This window comes from Ranitomeya imitator, chromosome 2 (assembly GCF_032444005.1).
Source record: "Ranitomeya imitator isolate aRanImi1 chromosome 2, aRanImi1.pri, whole genome shotgun sequence".
NCBI lineage: Eukaryota > Metazoa > Chordata > Amphibia > Anura > Dendrobatidae > Ranitomeya > Ranitomeya imitator.
The window spans coordinates 355,213,486-355,233,647 of NC_091283.1; the positions used below are offsets into that span (position 1 = coordinate 355,213,486).

Below are 20,162 nucleotides of genomic sequence, written 5' to 3' on the forward strand. Positions count from 1 at the left end.
CACACGGCTCAGCTCCGTACATCTCGTACACACGGCTCTGCTCCGTACACCTTGTACACACACGGCTCCGCTCCGTACACCTCGTACACACACGGCTCCGCTCCGTACACCTCGTACACACATGGCTCCGCTCCGTACACCTCGTACACACACGGCTCCACTCCGTACTCCTCGTACACACACGGCTCTGCTACATCCACACTGTAAACCCCTCATGACCCCACACATAAACTTCCCCTCATCCAGTACCATGACAACCAGCACAGCACAGTGCTGCACACAGAGGCCCCTGATCATGTGACCCCTGACTCCTCCCCTCCTGTGACCTCATCACAGGTCCTGTGCACAGAACAGCCATATATGTGGAGTGCGGCTCTGCAGGTGGAGGTAGGTGCTGGAGATTCCTCATTACTGGGTACAGGAGGCTGTAGTAACCCCTTCAGTGCTGAGATTGTTTTGGTCATTTCTGCTGTCACTTTATATAAAATCAATAATGTTTTGTTCCTTTTCGTCTGATAGATACATATGACCAAACTATGAAAGATAACACCATGGAAACCCATATTACTCTCACTGTACAGAGCTGCTTCCTTGCTCCCCACACAGTATAATGTTCCCCCTTCAGCGCTGAGACTATTTCTATATTTTGTGTTGACACTTTATAAGAATCATAACGTTTTAATCCTCTTCCTCTGATAGATGCATACCACCCAACTGTGAAAGACGGTAAGGAAACATGTATTCCTCACACAGTACAGTGCTGCTCTCTTACCCCCCACAAAGTATAATGTTCCCACAGTACCGCCATCCCCCACACAGTATAATGTTCCCACAGTACCGCCATCCCCCACACAGTATAATGTACCCACAGTACCGCCATCCCCCACACAGTATAATGTTCCCCAGTACCGCCATCCCCCACACACCGTATAATGTTCCCCCAGTACCGCCATCCCCCCACACACAGTATAATGTTCCCCCAGTACCGCCATCCCCCCCCACACAGTATAATGTTCCCCCAGTACCGCCATGCCCCCCACACACAGTATAATGTTCCCCCAGTACCGCCATCCCCCCACACACAGTATAATGTTCCCCCAGTACCGCCATTCCCCCACACACAGTATAATGTTTCCCCAGTACCACCATCCTCTCACACACAGTTTAATGTTCCCACAGTACCGCCATCCCCCACACAGTATAATTTTCCCACAGTACCGCCATCCCCTCACACACAGTATAATTTTCCCACAGTACCACCATCCCCCCCACACCGTATAATGTTCCCACAGTACCGTCATCCCCCACACAGTAAAATGTTCCTCCAGTACCGCCATCCCCCCACACATTATAATTTTCTACCCAATGCCTCCATCCCTCCACACACCGTATAATGTTCCCACAGTACCGTCATCCCCCACACAGTAAAATGTTCCCCCAGTACCACCATCCCCTCACATACAGTATAATGTTTCCCCAGTGCCGCCATCCCCTCACATACAATGTAATGGTACTGCCATCCCCCCAGTATAATTTTCTACCCAATGCTGCCATCCCCCCACACACCATATAATGTTCCCACAGTACCGCCATCCCCCCCCACACAGTATAATGTTCCTCCAGTACCGCCATCCCCCCACACACAGTATAATGTTCCCACAGTACCGCCATCCCCCCACACACAGTATAATTTTCCCACGGTACTACCATCCTCCCCACACACAGTATAATGTTCCCACAGTACCGCCATCCCCCCACATACAGTATAATGTGCCCACAGTACCGTCATCCACCTTTACACAGTATAATGTTCCCCCAGTACCGCCATCCCCTCACATACAGTATAATGTTCCCCCAATACTGCAATCCCCTCTCTTACAGTATAATGTTTCCCCAGTACCGCCATCCCCTCACATACAGTATAATGGTACCGCTATCCCCCCACACAGTATAATATTCTACCCAATGCCGCCATCCCGCCACACACCGTAAAATGTTCCCACAGTACCACCATCCACCCACACACAGTATAATGTACCCACAGTACCGCCATCCCCTCACACACAGTATAATGTTCCCCCAGTACCGCCATCCACTCACACACAGTATAATGTACCCACAGTACTGCCATCCCCCCACACACAGTATAATGTTCCCCCAGTACCGCCATCCCCCCACACACAGTATGTTCCCACAGTACCGCCATCCCCCCTCACACAGTATAATGTCCCCCCCAGTACCGCCACACCCCCACACACATTATGATAGTACAAGTTACCCCCCACAATATGGCACCTTCCACCTCCTAATAAATAACTCCTCCCTTCCCCCACTCCTGGTGCAGATACAGATGACCTCAGGACACAGCACCGACCTCCTGGATCAGTTTCCCAGGGCTGGAGATGTGGCCCCGGGGTCGGTGCTATAGATGTATGAGGGGCTGTTATCTGCGGGGGGAGCTGTACATGTAATGGAGACATTCTGGGGACAGATTATCCCAGCAGTAGAACTTTTTCTCTTCAGTGAATGTAGCTGGATTTTACCTTGTTGTTTTCTCTTTATAATTTAATGACCCCGTTCTAGGACCCCATTGTTTTTTTTTTAATTTAAATAGATTTTTATTAACAATATAAAAAAAAGGAGAACAACAGAATGCCATTTACATTGCATTATATCAGATACACATTTTCTTACTTTAATAAACCCCAACATTACCCCAACTACCCCCCTCCCCCATAAGACAGCTCAGTCTCAATCTCCACCCCACCGAGGCATTATCTGCCTCTTGTAATTTATCCTCTTCCAGGTCTTAGGAAACACGACGCCTATACTCCTCAATCCAAATCAAGCCAAGGAGACCATATTTTATTAAAGAGTTCTATTTTCCCCCTTTTACTGTACACCCCCTTTTCCAATTTTAGACCATGTTGAACATATTGGAGAAATTCCCTTCTCACAGGTGGTTCCGCGTTTATCCAGTTTCGTGCTATTACTTTCCTGGCCATGTAGAGTAGCCTAGCAATTGCAATCTTCCAAGTATTGTCAACTCCAATTTCTTCCACATATCCCAGCACACATACTATCGGGTCTCTAACAACTCTGCACTTATACGCTGCTTCAACTCGGCTCAAAACCACCACCCAAAAGGCAGCCAGTCTCGGACACGTCCACATCATGTGATATATTCCTGCCTTCTCACTCGCACACCTCGGACACCCAGAATTGGCACGCAATCCCGCTTTGTATAACACTTCCGGAGATTTATATACCCTATGCAAAATGTATAGCTGCGAGAGCCTATATGGTTCACTCAAGGATAGTCGCGGAACCCACTCCATCACCGATTCCCAGGTTTCATTTTCCATCGGCCCCACTTCTCTCTCCCACTTAGCTCTCGCCTTTATAGGGAAATCTAGCAGAAATGTGTGCATAAGGTCCTTATACAGAGTGGAAATAACTCCCCTTGTAGTACCCTCACCACACACATACTCCAACACTATATCATCTTGAACCCTGATATCAGCCTTCTTATTCTGAGCTCTAAAGGCATGTCTCATCTGCGCATACTGATATTCCCCTGTGGATCGCAAACCAAATTCTTCCTGCAATTGGGAAAAGGACTTCAGCTCCTGCTGCTGGATTATCTGGTGAACAAAGCAAATTCCCTTATTCTGCCATTCCATCAATCCTCCCAGGGCCTCAAAATCCTTTAAGTTGTGGTTAGACCATATCGGTGTGAATTTAGTCAACCCTGTAACCCCACGAATCTGCCTTAATCTATTCCATAATTTACGAATCAGAAACAGGGTTGGGTATATTTTCCCCAGCGCGCCCAATGAGCCATCCTCCAAACACCTGGCCATCGGTCGTCGGTCCGTCACCTCTTCCAATAGCTGTTGTACTGCACTGGATGACGCCCCTCGCGCCCAGCCCTTCAAATGCTGGCTCTGGGCCGCAAGGAAGTATATTTCCGGGTTGGGCAAAGCCAAACCACCATCTTCCTTGGGTCGTTGAAGCGTCTCCAAGCTAATACGTGGATATTGTCTACCCCATATCAAACTTCTAAAGAGGGCATTAATCTGCCTGAACTTCCCCCGAGGGATCCAAATTGGTGCGTTATGCAGAACATAAAGAATTTTGGGCATAAGGACCATTTTAATAAGGTTTACCCTACCGACGACCGATAGATGTAGCTTATTCCAGGCGTCTACCTTTGCCTTGAGTACCCCCATAACAGGAGTCAAATTTCTTTGCAGAAACTCCGCCACCGGCACCGAAATCCATATTCCAAGATATTTAAATTGGGAAACCACCTTCAGCCTCTCATCCCCAACATCCTCACTCACATTCTCTCCTACGTCATCCACTCTAAAAAGAACCGTCTTATCCCAATTAATTGTTAGTCCCGACACAGTACCAAATCTCTCAACAATTTCAACGGCCCCTTTTAGTGAATTGTCTGGATCCTCCAGGAACAGCAAAACATCATCCGCATATAACGCTATTTTTTCCTCTACTTTGCCATACCTAAACCCAGGGACCCCATCCGACTGCCGAATCTTAGCAGCAAGAGGTTCTACAGCCAACGCGAACAGGAGGGGTGAAAGCGGGCATCCCTGCCTAGTACCCCTAGCCAGCCCTATAGGACGAGATAGCTCCCCATTTACTCTAATTCTGGCGGATGGTAATGAGTACAACAGCTGTATCCAGGCCACAAACTGCGGGCCAAACCCCATACATTCCAGCACCTGCCAGAGGTACCCCCATTCGACGCTGTCAAACGCCTTGTGTGCATCTAGCGATACAATCACTCTTCGACCACAGTTATCAGACTCTACCTGCAAATTTACATATAACCTCCGCAAATTGATCGCCGTTGATCTATCCGGCATAAAGCCAGATTGGTCCGAATGCACCAGACTCGCAATAACACTAGAGAGGCGGAGAGCCAACACCTTGGCCAGAAGCTTGACATCAATTGTTAGTAAAGAAATTGGGCGGTACGACTCCGGTTTCCCCAAGTCCTTATCCTCCTTTGGAATGACCACTATTATGGCCTCTCTCATAGAGGCTGGCAAGCGCCCACAAGACCTAGCTTCCTCCAATACCATTTTTAATCTAGGAATCAACACGTCTGCCAACCCTTTATAGATCTCAGCGGGTAACCCATCGACCCCAGGCGCCTTCCCATTGGCCATAGACATCAATGCCCGACTCAATTCCTCCTCAGTGATAGGGGCCTCAAGGCTCTCCCTATCTGCCTCACTCAGTCTCGGCAAATCCAGACCTTCCAAGAAAGTCAGTGCATCCTCGACCGATTCACCAACCCGAGAGGAATACAAATCTGCATAGAAGTCCGCAAAGGCTCTCAAAATTTCAGGTGTTTCCGTTATTTTACCTCCACTAGCAGAATCCAAAGAGTGTATATATGAAGAACCTCTCTGAGCAGCAGCCACTACCGACAGCATATGTCCCACTGTTTCTCCCTCCTGATAGAACAATACCCTTTGGAAATCTCGTTTCCTCTCAGCTTTGCCTAGCAGAATTTTTTCCAAATGATTTTGTGCGTTTTTCATTCTTCTCTCTGCCTCAGGGGTTCCCAGTGTGGCCATCCCATCCTCTGCTTCCTTCAACTCCTCAACTGCCGCTTTTTCTACCTCTCTCGTCCTCCGCTTACACCTACTAATGTCCCTAAACAGTAGTCCCCTCAGGTACGCCTTCATTGCATCCCAAATTGTAAGAGCGTCGGCGCTTCCATCATTTAAGAGAAAGAATTCCGCCACCTCCCGTCCTATACTTTCCAACTCAATACTCTGTAACCAATTAGGATGAATCTTCCATTCTCTCCCACTTAGCGAGCGAGCCCCCTCCAATCTAACCTCTACTTCAATTGGACTATGGTCCGACAAGGCCCTTGGCAGATATCTCACCTCCCCAACCAATGTGTCCAAAATCCTGTTACCCAGAGCCATATCAATCCTAGAGAGTGTGGCATGTGCCGGTGAATAACATGAGTACCCTCTCTCCCCCACATGTCTAACCCTCCACAGATCAATCAAACCTATCTCCTGTATATAGGTGCCAAATGTTGTTATGTGTCCCTCCGACCTATTCTGAGTATTTTTATTTTTATCCCAATATTCATCACAGATGTTATTTAGATCTCCGATAATTATTAACGGTGTCGGTCCCCATTTTTCCACTCGCTCCATTACTTCTCCAATCTTCCTGCTAGAGTAGGGAGGCGGAATATACATCGCGGCAACACACAGCATCACTCCATACAGTATACACCGTAATAGTACATACTGTCCCTCCACGTCCACATATACCTTCACCTCCTCATACTGAACTCCCGCTGGAACCAAGATTGAGACTCCTCTTGCATACGTGGAGAAGGTAGAATGATATCCCCTCTGGATCCATCGTCTATTCAAAACATCCACTTTTTCCCTTACCAAATGCGTCTCCAGCAAGCATATCATTGAGGCCCTTTGGTCTCTTGCATATTGCAAACACGCAGCACGTCTAGATTTCTCCCCTAGGCCTCTCACATTCCAGCACAAAATCTTAAAACGGGTCCCCATCACTTGGCTCATCTTCACTATAAGTATCATCAATTTTGAGCTCAGGCTGTCTAACTACCCTCCCCCCCCCCCCTCCCAACTCCCCCTCCCACCCTTCCCCCCTCACATCTAACCATTCCACCTCTTTCCAAGAGTGGGGCATCATCGCCCATAGCGAACACTCCGTTTGGCATTACCTTCCCAACCCTCCTCCCACCACTGTACATAACAGGATTTCAGACATTTTGAAAAATAACGTTCTCAAAACATTTTAACTTAGAATTATTTGCACACACAAGAAGTCTGCATAAACTTAAAATATGTCGCAAACCCTTCCTCCCCCTTTCCCAGCAGCCATTACACCATCCCTTTAACTTTAACTGGATATAATCCAGCTCCCTTCTTCCCCCCCCATACCCCTTGGCTTGTCAATCACATGACTCTTTTCCAACTGACAGATAAGTAAACAACTTCAGACTCTTCCCACAGTTTCAGTCTCCTTTTCCTTTAAGCTTTTTAGCATTAATATCGATCCACTGGGTAGCGTCCTCCGGCTTCTGGAAAAAATGAATTTTATCAAACGCCACCACCCTCAGTCTTGCTGGGAACATCATGGAATACTGCACACCCAATTCCCTCAGCCGTCTCTTGATACCCGTGAACATCATCCGTTGTTTCTGCACCAGAGTAGAATAGTCTGGGTATATAGCAATCTTTTGACCTTCAACTGTCAGATCCGTCATGTCTCTGGCCTTCCTCAGGATAATGTCTCTGTCTCTATAGTTTAGAATTTTGGCGAGCATGGTACGGGGATTCGCTCCAGGGACAGGTGGTTTCGGCGGGACCCTATGCGCTCTTTCTACCGCGAACACTTTTGTTAGCGCCATATCTCCAAATGTCTCTAACAGCCATTTTTCAATATATTCCGTTGGATTCCTCCCTTCAGCTTTTTCAGGGATGCCCACTATGCGAATATTATTTCTTCTGGACCTGTTCTCAAGGTCCTCATTTTTCGCAGCCAATTCAGCTATTGCTTGAGTGAACTTTTTCTCTGCTTTTTGCAGCTGCACTATATGGTCTTCTGCAGTGCTCACTCTCTCCTCTACCTCCCCCACACGTTTGTCAATCTTCTGCATGGCTGCGTTTATCTGGGCTGTGTCCCCCTTAACCTCCTGTATCTGTATGGTCAGAGATTGTTTACATGAAGAGACTAGCGCAAAAACGTCTCTTAGGGTAGGCTCAGCTTCTGGCGCCATTTCCTCGGGTCCCCCTTCTGCCACCGCCATTTTACTCTCCTTTCTCCCCTGTTGTACCTCATGTTCTCCTGCTGGGCTCTCCTCCTCCTCCTCCTCTTCGGTATCAGCTCCGGCTCCCTCCTCTGCGGCCTCCGCTCTCGCAAACTGCTGGAGCTTTGCCGCTACCTCCATGCGCTTTCTGCATGCGGCGTTCTCCTTGTCTGCCTTTTCCCTCAAGTCGGCGCCATCTTGGATTGCGCCTGCATCCCCGGCTCCCGCGTCCTTCTGCCGTCTCCTGGTCATGTTCGTCGGTTCCAGCGCTACCGAACAGCACCGCCGGCCTCTCCAAGTCTCCCCGCAGCCAGTAAGCCCCCGCAGGGACCAAACAGCAGCGGCTCTGCAGGATTTTACAATATACAGCGGCGGGAGCTCACAGCCGCACGTCCGCTCACATGGACTCTCAGGCCACGCCCTTAGGACCCCATTGTTAGGCCCCGGCTGTCATGGCGATATATTGGGATGTGTCTATGGGGAACACAGCACTCCCCCTCTCTGTGCCCCAGATATAATGGAGGACGCTCTCTGCCTCTGTCTTTCTGCCTCAGATACAATAATGGATGTTGTCTCTCAGTTACCTCAGATATATAGAAGATGTCTTCTCTCTGTCCTCATCAAGAATGGAGAATGTTCTTTCTCTCTTGCTAAAACTGATATTTATTTTTCTTTTTTTAGCTTTTTCCCACACCCTCATTAGTGCGATCATACAACATACAAGCCTCTGATGGCTCCGGTGATGCCCTGTACTACTGTAGTGCGCGGTATTATCCCTGCCTGTCAGTGTGATACTAATGGCCCCATACACATGCGATCACTGTTGGCCGGACAGTCATTCTGCTGATGATTATTTCCCGGGAGAGCAAACAAATCAGCTACTAAAATTCAGGATGGGAGATCCTTCTCTCCCTGACATCATTTGGCTGGAGGCCAGTCCTCCTGATATCAGCAGCTTCTGCCACCTAGTCTAATGTGTATGGGAGTCTAAAGAGGGAACTTATTGGCCGCTACCTCTAGATCGGCCTGATAGACTTTTGTATACTACAGACCCATTATTAGGCATTTAGGTAGCATGGAAACCCAGCAGCCCCCCACAATTGCGCGGATGAGGAGGGGAACTGAGCAGTACTAAGCATCCCTGTAACTCTGTTAGCCTTATTAGATGCCATAGGTAGTTTTGACAAATAAAGTGGCAGGATCAGCATTATAGCCGTGCCCATAACATATCTGCAACATACATGTATGATGTGGAAAAAATAGATATTTTTTTTAAACATCTGGCATAAAAGGTGCACTTTGTGTCTCATGATCTGGTGTTTTACATGCGTTGTTGTGCATGTGGCCATATATACAATACCTTTTGTTTTGCAGTTTGCAAAAGCTCTGACAAAAAACTGTTTGAAGACGCCCCAGTGAAGCTCCTACACTGTCTAGTCCAGTTACAGAAACCACAGTCACCACATATAAATGTGCCACAGGTTCTACTGTCTAGCAAAGTACTGTCCTGTGTCTTTTTTTTATAAGAACTGTGGAATTGTCGGTCCCTGATAGATCTCCCTTTTCTGTAGGTGATACTTGGATTAGTTGGAATGAGATCCCTTCCATCTGGATACGCCCGATGCATGCCTTTATGTTTTTTAATTATACAACAGACCTGATTTGATTGATTGTCAAACGTGCCTGTATTCCTTACTATTCTTCCATTATCCCCTTTCCCTGGGGTGTTGGAGTGATTGTCTAATTGCATTTACTCCTGACACTATTGGTCGTCCTCTAAGTGGAGCAAAACTGAAAGAAATTAACTAGAGTACAAGTTGGTATACATGCAACGTGTAGGAGCATGTTCACGCTGGCTGTTAAACAGACAAAACCTAAGATAGAAACTAAATGAACATATTCCCTACTAAAAGTAAAAAGCAAAAGTGCATATAAATAACATAGGGTACTTAGTAGGCACTGTTTTTTATTATAAAAAAAAAAGGTTAAAAGCCATCTCATCAGAGCCAAGGTGTAACCGGTCGAAACAGTCCTAACTAGGGTTGAGCGAAACGGGTCGAACATTTTCAAAAGTCGCCGACTTTTGGCTAAGTCGGGGTTTCATGAAACCCGATCCGACCCCTGTGCGGGGTCGGCCATGCGGTACGCGACTTTCGCGCCAAAGTCGCGTTTCAATGACGCGAAAAGCGCCATTTCTCAGCCAATGAAGGTAAACGCAGAGTGTGGGCAGCGTGATGACATAGGTCCTGGTCCCCACCATCTTAGAGAAGGGCATTGCAGTGATTGGCTTGCTGTCTGCGACGTCACAGGGGCTATAAAGAGGCGTTCCCGCCGACCGCCATCTTACTGCTGCTGATCTGAGCTTAGGGAGAGGTTGCTGCCGCTTTGTCAGAAGCAGGGATAGCGTTAGGCAGGGTCCATTAACCACAAAACCGCTTGTGCTGCAGCGATTTGCACTGTCCAACACCACCCTCGGTGTGCAGGGACAGTGGAAGTTTTTTTTTTTTTTTTTTTCCCCTCAGCGCTGTAGCTCATTGGGCTGCCCTAGAAGGCTCCCTGATAGCTGCATTGCTGTGTGTACGCCGCTGTGCAAACCAACTGCTTTTTTCAAAGCACAAATCCTCTTGTTCCTTCCTTTCTGCACAGCTATCTTTTTTGTTTGTCCACACTTTTTATTTCATTTGTGCATCAGTCCACTCCTTATTGCTGCCTGCCATACCTGGCTGAGATTACTGCAGGCAGGGAGATAGTAGCTGCCTGCCATACCTGGCTGAGATTACTGCAGGCAGGGAGATAGTAATTGTAGGACATTCCCTGTTTTTTTTTTTTTTTTTTTTTTGGTGGGAGATTAAGATTGGCAATTTGACATTTCTGCTAGAGTGCCATCCCTGTGTGTGCCATCTCTCTCACATAGTGGGCCATAGAAAGCCTTTTCATTTTTCTGTATTTTTTTTTGTGGGGTGTATAAATTCTCCCTGATAAAAATACAGTGGGAGATTAATATTGGCCTTTGGGCTTGTGTGCCAGTCCTGAGTGTGCCATCTCTCTCACAAATAGTGGGCCATAGAAAGCCTATTTTATTTTTTTTGGGGTTTTATAAATTCTCCCTGAAAAAAAGGGAGATTAATATTGGCCTCTGGGCTTGTGTGCCAGTCCTGAGCGTGCCATCTGTGCCAGCCCTGAGCGTGCCATCTCTCTCACAAATAGTGGGCCATAGAAAGCCTATTTATTTTTTTTTTTGGTTTTATAAATTCTCCCTGAAAAAAAGGGAGATTAATATTGGCCTCTGGGCTTGTGTGCCAGTCCTGAGCGTGCCATCTGTGCCAGCCCTGAGCGTGCCATCTCTCTCACAAATAGTGGGCCATAGAAAGCCTATTTAATTTTTTTTTTTGTTTTATAAATTTTCCCTGAAAAAAGGGAGATTAATATTGGCCTCTGGGCTTGTGTGCCAGTTGTGAGCGTGCCATCTGTGCCAGTCCTGAGCGTGCCATCTCTCTCACAAATAGTGGGCCATAGAAAGCCTATTTAAATTTTTTTTGGTTTTATAAATTCTCCCAGAAAAAAAGGGAGATTAATATTGGCCTCTGGGCTTCTGTGCCAGTCCTGAGCGTGCCATCTGTGCCAGTCCTGAGCGTCCCATCTCTCTCACAAATAGTGGGCCATAGAAAGCCTATTTTATTTTTTTTGGGGGTTTTATAAATTCTCCCTGAAAAAAAGGGAGATTAATATTGGCCTCTGGGCTTGTGTGCCAGTCCTGAGCGTGCCATCTGTGCCAGCCCTGAGCGTGCCATCTCTCTCACAAATAGTGGGCCATAGAAAGCCTATTTATTTTTTTTTTTTGTTTTATAAATTTTCCCTGAAAAAAGGGAGATTAATATTGGCCTCTGGGCTTGTGTGCCAGTTGTGAGCGTGCCATCTGTGCCAGTCCTGAGCGTGCCATCTCTCTCACAAATAGTGGGCCATAGAAAGCCTATTTAAATATTTTTTTGGTTTTATAAATTCTCCCAGAAAAAAAGGGAGATTAATATTGGCCTCTGGGCTTCTGTGCCAGTCCTGAGCGTGCCATCTGTGCCAGTCCTGAGCGTCCCATCTCTCTCACAAATAGTGGGCCATAGAAAGCCTATTTTATTTTTTTTTTGGGTTTTAGAAATTCTCCCTGGAAAAAAAAAGGGAGATTAATATTGCCCTTTGGGCTTGTGTGCCAGTACTAAGCGTTCCATCTCTCTCTCTCTCTCTCTCAGTCAGTGGGCCATAGAACGCCTATTTTTGGTTTTATTTGTTTTATAAATTCTCCCTGAAAAAATCATTTTATTTTATTTGGTTTCTAAATTCTTCCTGATAAAATCTTTTTTTTTTTATTATTTTTTTTTCTAAAGTCTCCCTGAAAAAAAAAAAAAAAAACAGTGGGAGATTAATATTGGCCTTTCTGCTTGTGTGCCAGTCTTGACTCCTGGGTGTGCCATCTCTCTCTCTCTCTCTCTCTCTCTCTCTCTCTCTCTCTCTCTCTCTCTCTCCAATTGTGGTCCATAGAAAGCCTATATTTTTTTTCCTTGATTTGGGTTCTAAAATCTACCAGAGAAAATAACTACATCAATCATTGGTAGAAAAATATTGGCCTCTGGGTTTGTGTGCCACTCCTGACTCCTGTGTGCGTCATCTCTCAGTCAGTGGGCCATAGAACGCCTATTTTTGTTTTTATTTGTTTTATAAATTCTCCCTGAAAAAATCATTTTATTTTATTTGGTTTCTAAATTCTTCCTGATAAAATCTTTTTTTTTTTATTATTTTTTTTTCTAAAGTCTCCCTGAAAAAAAAAAAAAAAAACAGTGGGAGATTAATATTGGCCTTTCTGCTTGTGTGCCAGTCTTGACTCCTGGGTGCGTCATCTCTCAGTCAGTGGGCCATAGAACGCCTATTTTTGGTTTTATTTGTTTTCTAAATTCTCCCTGAAAAAATCATTTTATTTTATTTGGTTTCTAAATTCTTCCTGATAAAATCACATTTTTTTTATTATTTTTTTTTCTAAAGTCTCCCTGAAAAAAAAAAAAAAAAACAGTGGGAGATTAATATTGGCCTTTCTGCTTGTGTGCCAGTCTTGACTCCTGGGTGCGTCATCTCTCAGTCAGTGGGCCATAGAACGCCTATTTTTGGTTTTATTTGTTTTCTAAATTCTCCCTGAAAAAATCATTTTATTTTATTTGGTTTCTAAATTCTTCCTGATAAAATCACATTTTTTTTATTATTTTTTTTTCTAAAGTCTCCCTGAAAAAAAAAAAAAAAAACAGTGGGAGATTAATATTGGCCTTTCTGCTTGTGTGCCAGTCTTGACTCCTGGGTGCGTCATCTCTCAGTCAGTGGGCCATAGAACGCCTATTTTTGGTTTTATTTGTTTTCTAAATTCTCCCTGAAAAAATCATTTTATTTTATTTGGTTTCTAAATTCTTCCTGATAAAATCACATTTTTTTTATTATTTTTTTTTCTAAAGTCTCCCTGAAAAAAAAAAAAAAAAACAGTGGGAGATTAATATTGGCCTTTCTGCTTGTGTGCCAGTCTTGACTCCTGGGTGCGTCATCTCTCAGTCAGTGGGCCATAGAACGCCTATTTTTGGTTTTATTTGTTTTCTAAATTCTCCCTGAAAAAATCATTTTATTTTATTTGGTTTCTAAATTCTTCCTGATAAAATCACATTTTTTTTATTATTTTTTTTTCTAAAGTCTCCCTGAAAAAAAAAAAAAAAACAGTGGGAGATTAATATTGGCCTTTCTGCTTGTGTGCCAGTCTTGACTCCTGGGTGCGTCATCTCTCAGTCAGTGGGCCATAGAACGCCTATTTTTGGTTTTATTTGTTTTCTAAATTCTCCCTGAAAAAATCATTTTATTTTATTTGGTTTCTAAATTCTTCCTGATAAAATCACATTTTTTTTATTATTTTTTTTTCTAAAGTCTCCCTGAAAAAAAAAAAAAAAAACAGTGGGAGATTAATATTGGCCTTTCTGCTTGTGTGCCAGTCTTGACTCCTGGGTGCGTCATCTCTCAGTCAGTGGGCCATAGAACGCCTATTTTTGGTTTTATTTGTTTTCTAAATTCTCCCTGAAAAAATCATTTTATTTTATTTGGTTTCTAAATTCTTCCTGATAAAATCACATTTTTTTTATTATTTTTTTTTCTAAAGTCTCCCTGAAAAAAAAAAAAAAAAACAGTGGGAGATTAATATTGGCCTTTCTGCTTGTGTGCCAGTCTTGACTCCTGGGTGCGTCATCTCTCAGTCAGTGGGCCATAGAACGCCTATTTTTGGTTTTATTTGTGTTCTAAATTCTCCCTGAAAAAATCATTTTATTTTATTTGGTTTCTAAATTCTTCCTGATAAAATCACATTTTTTTTATTATTTTTTTTTCTAAAGTCTCCCTGAAAAAAAAAAAAAAAAACAGTGGGAGATTAATATTGGCCTTTCTGCTTGTGTGCCAGTCTTGACTCCTGGGTGCGTCATCTCTCAGTCAGTGGGCCATAGAACGCCTATTTTTGGTTTTATTTGTTTTCTAAATTCTCCCTGCAAAAATCTTTTTTTTTTTTTTTGGGGGGTTTCTAAAGTGTTCCTGAAAAAAATAAAAATAAAAAAAAAATAATAGTGTGACATTAATATTAACATTTGTGCTTCAGTGACAGTCCTGCGTGTGGGGCATCTCTCTAATTTGCAGCCACCAAAAAAAGAGTGTGTAACATTGGGCCTGATTTTCGCTGTGGTCTCACCAACCTGTAAAGGGGTAGCTAAATCATACTGAAGTTATAGCTCACCGTGTAAGTTGTGTGACTACAACAAATAACGTTAGTTTGGTTACGTTTTTAAAACAATGAGGAAGTCTAGTGGAAGAGGTCGTGGCCGGGGGCGTTCATTGTCAGCTGGTAATGAGGGTAGTGGTAGTGGTGGAGCATCAGGTGGTCGTGGGGGAAAAAATATTGCACCTAAGTCTGGAGCTGTGGAGCCAGGTTCGTCGTCCGGCTACACAAGGCCTCGAACGCTCCCTTTTCTGGGATTAGGAAAACCGCTTTTAAAGCCGGAGCAGCAAGAGCAAGTTTTGGCTTATCTTGCTGACTCAGCCTCTAGCTCTTTTGCCTCATCTCGTGAAACTGGTAAAAGTAAAAGCAGCGCGTCGTTAGTGGATGTTCACGGTCAGGGACAAGTCACTTCCTTGTCCTCTTCAGCAAAAACAACAACAGAGAAGAATGCAGCAGGCGACACAACGGGTTACTCCATGGAGCTCTTTACACATACCGTCCCTGGCTTAGAAAGTGAAGCAGTTAACAGTCCATGCCCATTACAAATTGAATCTGACATGGAGTGCACTGACGCACAGCCACAGCCAGACTACTATGCTGGTCCTTTGACTCAGACCACAACATTGCCCTCGCAGGGTGCTGATCAAGAATCAGACCCTGATGAGACTATGTTGCCCCATCACGAACGCTATACCACCGAACGACACGGTGACACAGACGAAGTTGCGCAGGAGGTACAAGAAGAGTTATTAGATGACCCAGTTCTTGACCCCGATTGGCAGCCATTGGGGGAACAGGGTGCAGGCGGCAGCAGTTCTGAAGCAGAGGAGGAGGAGGGGCCGCAGCAGGCATCAACATCGCCACAGGTTCCATCTGCCGGGCCCGTATCTTGCCCAAAACGCGTGGCAAAGCCAAAACCTGGTGGAGGACAGCGTGGCCATCCGGTTAAAGCTCAGTCTGCAATGCCTGAAAAGGTATCCGATGCTAGAAAGAGTGCAGTCTGGCATTTTTTTAAACAACATCCAATTGATCAGCGCAAAGTCATCTGTCAAAAATGTTCTACTTCCTTAAGCAGAGGTCAGAATCTGAAAAGTCTCAATACTAGTTGCATGCATAGACATTTAACCACCATGCATTTGAAAGCTTGGACTAACTACCAAACGTCCCTTAAGGTTGTTGCACCCTCGGCCAATGAAGCTAGTCATCAACGCAACATCCCTTCCGGCAGTGTAGGACCACCATTTAGCGCACCACCTGCTGTATCTGTGCAGGTATCTTTGCCAGGCCAAAGCAGTCAGGGTCAGGGAATCACCAGTTTCGTAGTAGGAAACACTGCATCTAGGGCACCGGCGGCAACAATACCATCTCCCACCGTCTCTCAGTCTGCCATGTCCACCGGCACCCCCGCTAGTTCCACGATCTCCAGCTCTCCAGTCCAGCTCACCCTACATGAGACTATGGTTAGAAAAAGGAAATACTTAGCCTCGCATCCGCGTACACAGGGTTTGAACGCCCACATAGCTAGACTAATCTCGTTAGAGATGATGCCCTACCGGTTAGTTGAAAGCGAAGCTTTCAAAGACCTGATGGACTACGCTGTACCACGCTACGAGCTACCCAGTCGACACTTTTTTTCCAGAAAAGCCATCCCAGCCCTCCACCAGCATGTTAAAGAGCGCATCGTCCATGCACTCAGGCAATCTGTGAGCACAAAGGTGCACCTGACAACAGATGCATGGACCAGTAGGCATGGCCAGGGACGTTACGTGTCCATCACGGCACACTGGGTAAATGTGGTGGATTCAGGGTCCACAGGGGACAGCAAGTTTGGGACAGTTCTGCCTAGCCCACGGTCTAGTAAACAGTTGTCTGTAGCCGTTCGCACCCCCTCCTCCTCCTCCTCCTCCTCCTCGTCCTCCTGCAGAAGCAAGAGCTCGTCCACAGACCGCAGTCGCACAAACACTCCATCCGCACCTGCCACTGTTGCACACCAGGTCTCCCATTATGGGGCAGCTACTGGCATACGTCAGCAGGCTGTATTGGCTATGAAGTGTTTGGGCGACAATAGACACACCGCGGAAGTTCTGTCCGAGTTCTTGCAGCAAGAAACGCAGTCGTGGCTGGGCACTGTAGATCTTGAGGCAGGCAAGGTAGTGAGTGATAACGGAAGGAATTTCATGGCTGCCATCTCCCTTTCCCAACTGAAACACATTCCTTGCCTGGCTCACACCTTAAACCTGGTGGTGCAGTGCTTCCTGAAAAGTTATCCGGGGTTATCCGACCTGCTCCTCAAAGTGCGTGGACTTTGCGCACATATCCGCCGTTCGCCTGTACACTCCAGCCGTATGCAGACCTATCAGCGTTCTTTGAACCTTCCCCAGCATCGCCTAATCATAGACGTTGCAACAAGGTGGAACTCAACACTGCACATGCTTCAGAGACTGTGCGAACAGAGGCGGGCTGTTATGTTTTTGTGGGAGGATACACATACACGGGCAGGCAGTAGGATGGCAGACATGGAGTTGTCAGGTGTGCAGTGGTCGAAGATTCAAGACATGTGTCAAGTCCTTCAGTGTTTTGAGGAATGCACACGGCTGGTTAGTGCAGACAACGCCATAATAAGCATGAGCATCCCCCTAATGCGTCTGCTGATGCAAAGTTTGACGCACATAAAGGATCAGGCGTCTGCACCAGAGGAAGAGGAAAGCCTTGATGACAGTCAGCGATTGTCTGGTCAGGGCAGTGTACATGACGAGGTACCGGGCGAAGAGGAGGTGGAGGATGAGGAGGATGATGGGGATGAGTATATTTTTAATGAGGAAGCTTTCCCGGGGGCACGGGAAATTGGTGGCGTGGCAAGGCCGGGTTCTGGTTTTTTGAGGGACACAAGTGACGTAGATTTGCCTGCAACTGCCCCTCAACCAAGCACAACCGCAGATTTGACAACGGGAACTTTGGCCCACATGGCGGATTATGCCTTGCGTATCCTCAAAAGGGACACACGCATTACAAAAATGATGAACGATGACGATTACTGGTTGGCCTGCCTCCTTGATCCTCGCTATAAAGGCAAATTGCAAAATATTATGCCACATGAGAACTTGGAACTAATATTAGCAACAAAACAATCAACTCTTGTTGACCGTTTGCTTCTGGCATTCCCTGCACACAGCGCCCGTGATCGTTCTCACACGAGCTCCAGGGGCCAGCAGACCAGAGGTGTTAGAGGGGCAGAAATCAGAAGTGGCGTTGGCCAGAGGGGTTTTCTGACCAGGTTGTGGAGTGATTTTTCTATGACCGCAGACAGGACAGGTACTGCAGCATCAATTCAAAGTGACAGGAGACAACATTTGTCCAGTATGGTTACAAACTATTTTTCATCCCTTATCGACGTTCTCCCTCAACCGTCATTCCCATTTGATTACTGGGCATCCAAATTAGACACCTGGCCAGAATTGGCAGAATATGCATTGCAGGAGCTTGCTTGCCCGGCAGCTAGTGTCCTATCAGAAAGAGTATTCAGTGCTGCAGGTTCAATACTAACAGAAAAAAGGACTCGTCTGGCTACCCAAAATGTAGATGATCTAACCTTCATTAAAATGAACCACAACTGGATTTCAAAATCTTTTGCCCCACCCTGCCCGGCTGACACCTAGCTTTCCTATGAAAAGGTCTTGCCTGTGGACTATTCTGAATGACTTTTCCAATCTCGTAATTTTCTTCACCTGATTGTCCAGCATACGACATGTTTCCACCTCACGAAATGGCCAAACTCCCCACACGGGGCCGTGCTATCGCCACTTTGCGCTTGGACCCTTGAGAGTGCTGTTTGTCTGAAGAGGTGGGTGTGGCCGCTTTTGGTCGACGGCACTGCCACTGGGTCCCTCATAGTACAATAAAGTGTCTCTGGCGGTGGTGGTGCGCACCCAACGTCAGACACACCGTTGTAATATGAGGGGCCCTGTGCCTGTAACGCCGGCCACAAGACAGTTCCCCCCCCCAGCTCAAACAGTGCTCTACCACTAGCAAAATTATCTCTCACAGCTTCACCAATGTGTAGTCTAGGCGCTGACATCCTTCAATGCCTGGCACTGACAATACCATTGTTTTGACATTTTTGTTATGTTAGGCCTTCGAAGCCTGTCTGCGGTCCCTTCTTTCTACAACTACTACACTGACCAGGCCACTGCTGGCCGTGTTACCCTGGAACCAATTTAAAAGTGCCTACAGTCAGCCCAATTTTGTTATGTTAGGCCTTCGAAGACTGTCTGCCGTCACTCCTTCCACTAGACTTCCACTGACCATACACTGCTGCCCATGTACCCCTGGAACCAATTTAAAGTGCCTACAGCCAGCCCAATTTTGTTATGTTAGGCCTTGGAAGCCTGTCTGCGGTCACTCCTTCCACTAGACTTCCACTGACCAGACCACTGCTGCCCGTGTACCCCTGGAACCAATTTAAAAGTGCCTACAGCCAGCCCAAGTTTGTTATGTTAGGCCTTGGAAGCCTGTCTGCGGTCACTCCTTCCACTAGACTTCCACTGACCAGACCACTGCTGCCCGTGTACCCCTGGAACCAATTTAAAAGTGCCTACAGCCAGCCCAAGTTTGTTATGTTAGGCCTTCGAAGCCTGTCTGCGGTCCATTCTTTCAACTACTACTACACTGACCAGGTCACTGCTGCCCGTGTACCCCTGGAACCAATTTAAAAGTGCCTACAGCCAGCCCAAGTTTGTTATGTTAGGCCTTGGAAGCCTGTCTGCGGTCACTCCTTCCACTAGACTTCCACTGACCAGACCACTGCTGCCCGTGTACCCCTGGAACCAATTTAAAAGTGCCTACAGCCAGCCCAAGTTTGTTATGTTAGGCCTTGGAAGCCTGTCTGCGGTCACTCCTTCCACTAGGCCTCCACTGACCACACCACTGCTGTCCGTGTACCCCTGGAACCAATTTAAAATTGCCTACAGCCATGTGTTATTATTTTAGGCCTTCGATGCCTGTCTGCGGTCACTCCTTCCACTAGGCCTCCACTGACCACACCACTGCTGTCCGTGTACCCCTGGAACCAATTTAAAATTGCCTACAGCCAGCCCAATTTTTTTATTTTAGGCCTTCGATGCCTGTCTGCGGTCCATTCTTTCAACTACTACTACACTGACCAGGTCACTGCTGCCCGTGTACCCCTGGAACCAATTTAAAATTGCCTACAGCCATGTGTTATTATTTTAGGCCTTCGATGCCTGTCTGCGGTCACTCCTTCCACTAGGCCTCCACTGACCACACCACTGCTGCCCGTGTACCCCTGGAACCAATTTAAAATTGCCTACAGCCAGCCCAATTTTTTTATTTTAGGCCTTCGATGCCTGTCTGCGGTCCATTCTTTCAACTACTACTACACTGACCAGGTCACTGCTGCCCGTGTACCCCTGGAACCAATTTAAAATTGCCTACAGCCAGCCCAATTTTTTTATTTTAGGCCTTCGATGCCTGTCTGCGGTCCATTCTTTCAACTACTACTACACTGACCAGGTCACT

General features: G+C 46.3%; 1 protein-coding gene across 1 annotated transcript in view; it reads left to right on the plus strand.

The window, feature by feature from the left end:
* Positions 1-326: 326 nt before the first annotated feature.
* The window catches only part of LOC138663797 (oocyte zinc finger protein XlCOF8.4-like), a 55,247-nt gene continuing 35,411 nt past the window's right edge, over positions 327-20,162 (plus strand). Inside the window, exon 1 of the mRNA XM_069750139.1 lies at positions 327-387. The gene's annotated coding sequence lies outside the window, so the exon portion shown is untranslated. The remainder of the gene's footprint in view (positions 388-20,162) is intronic.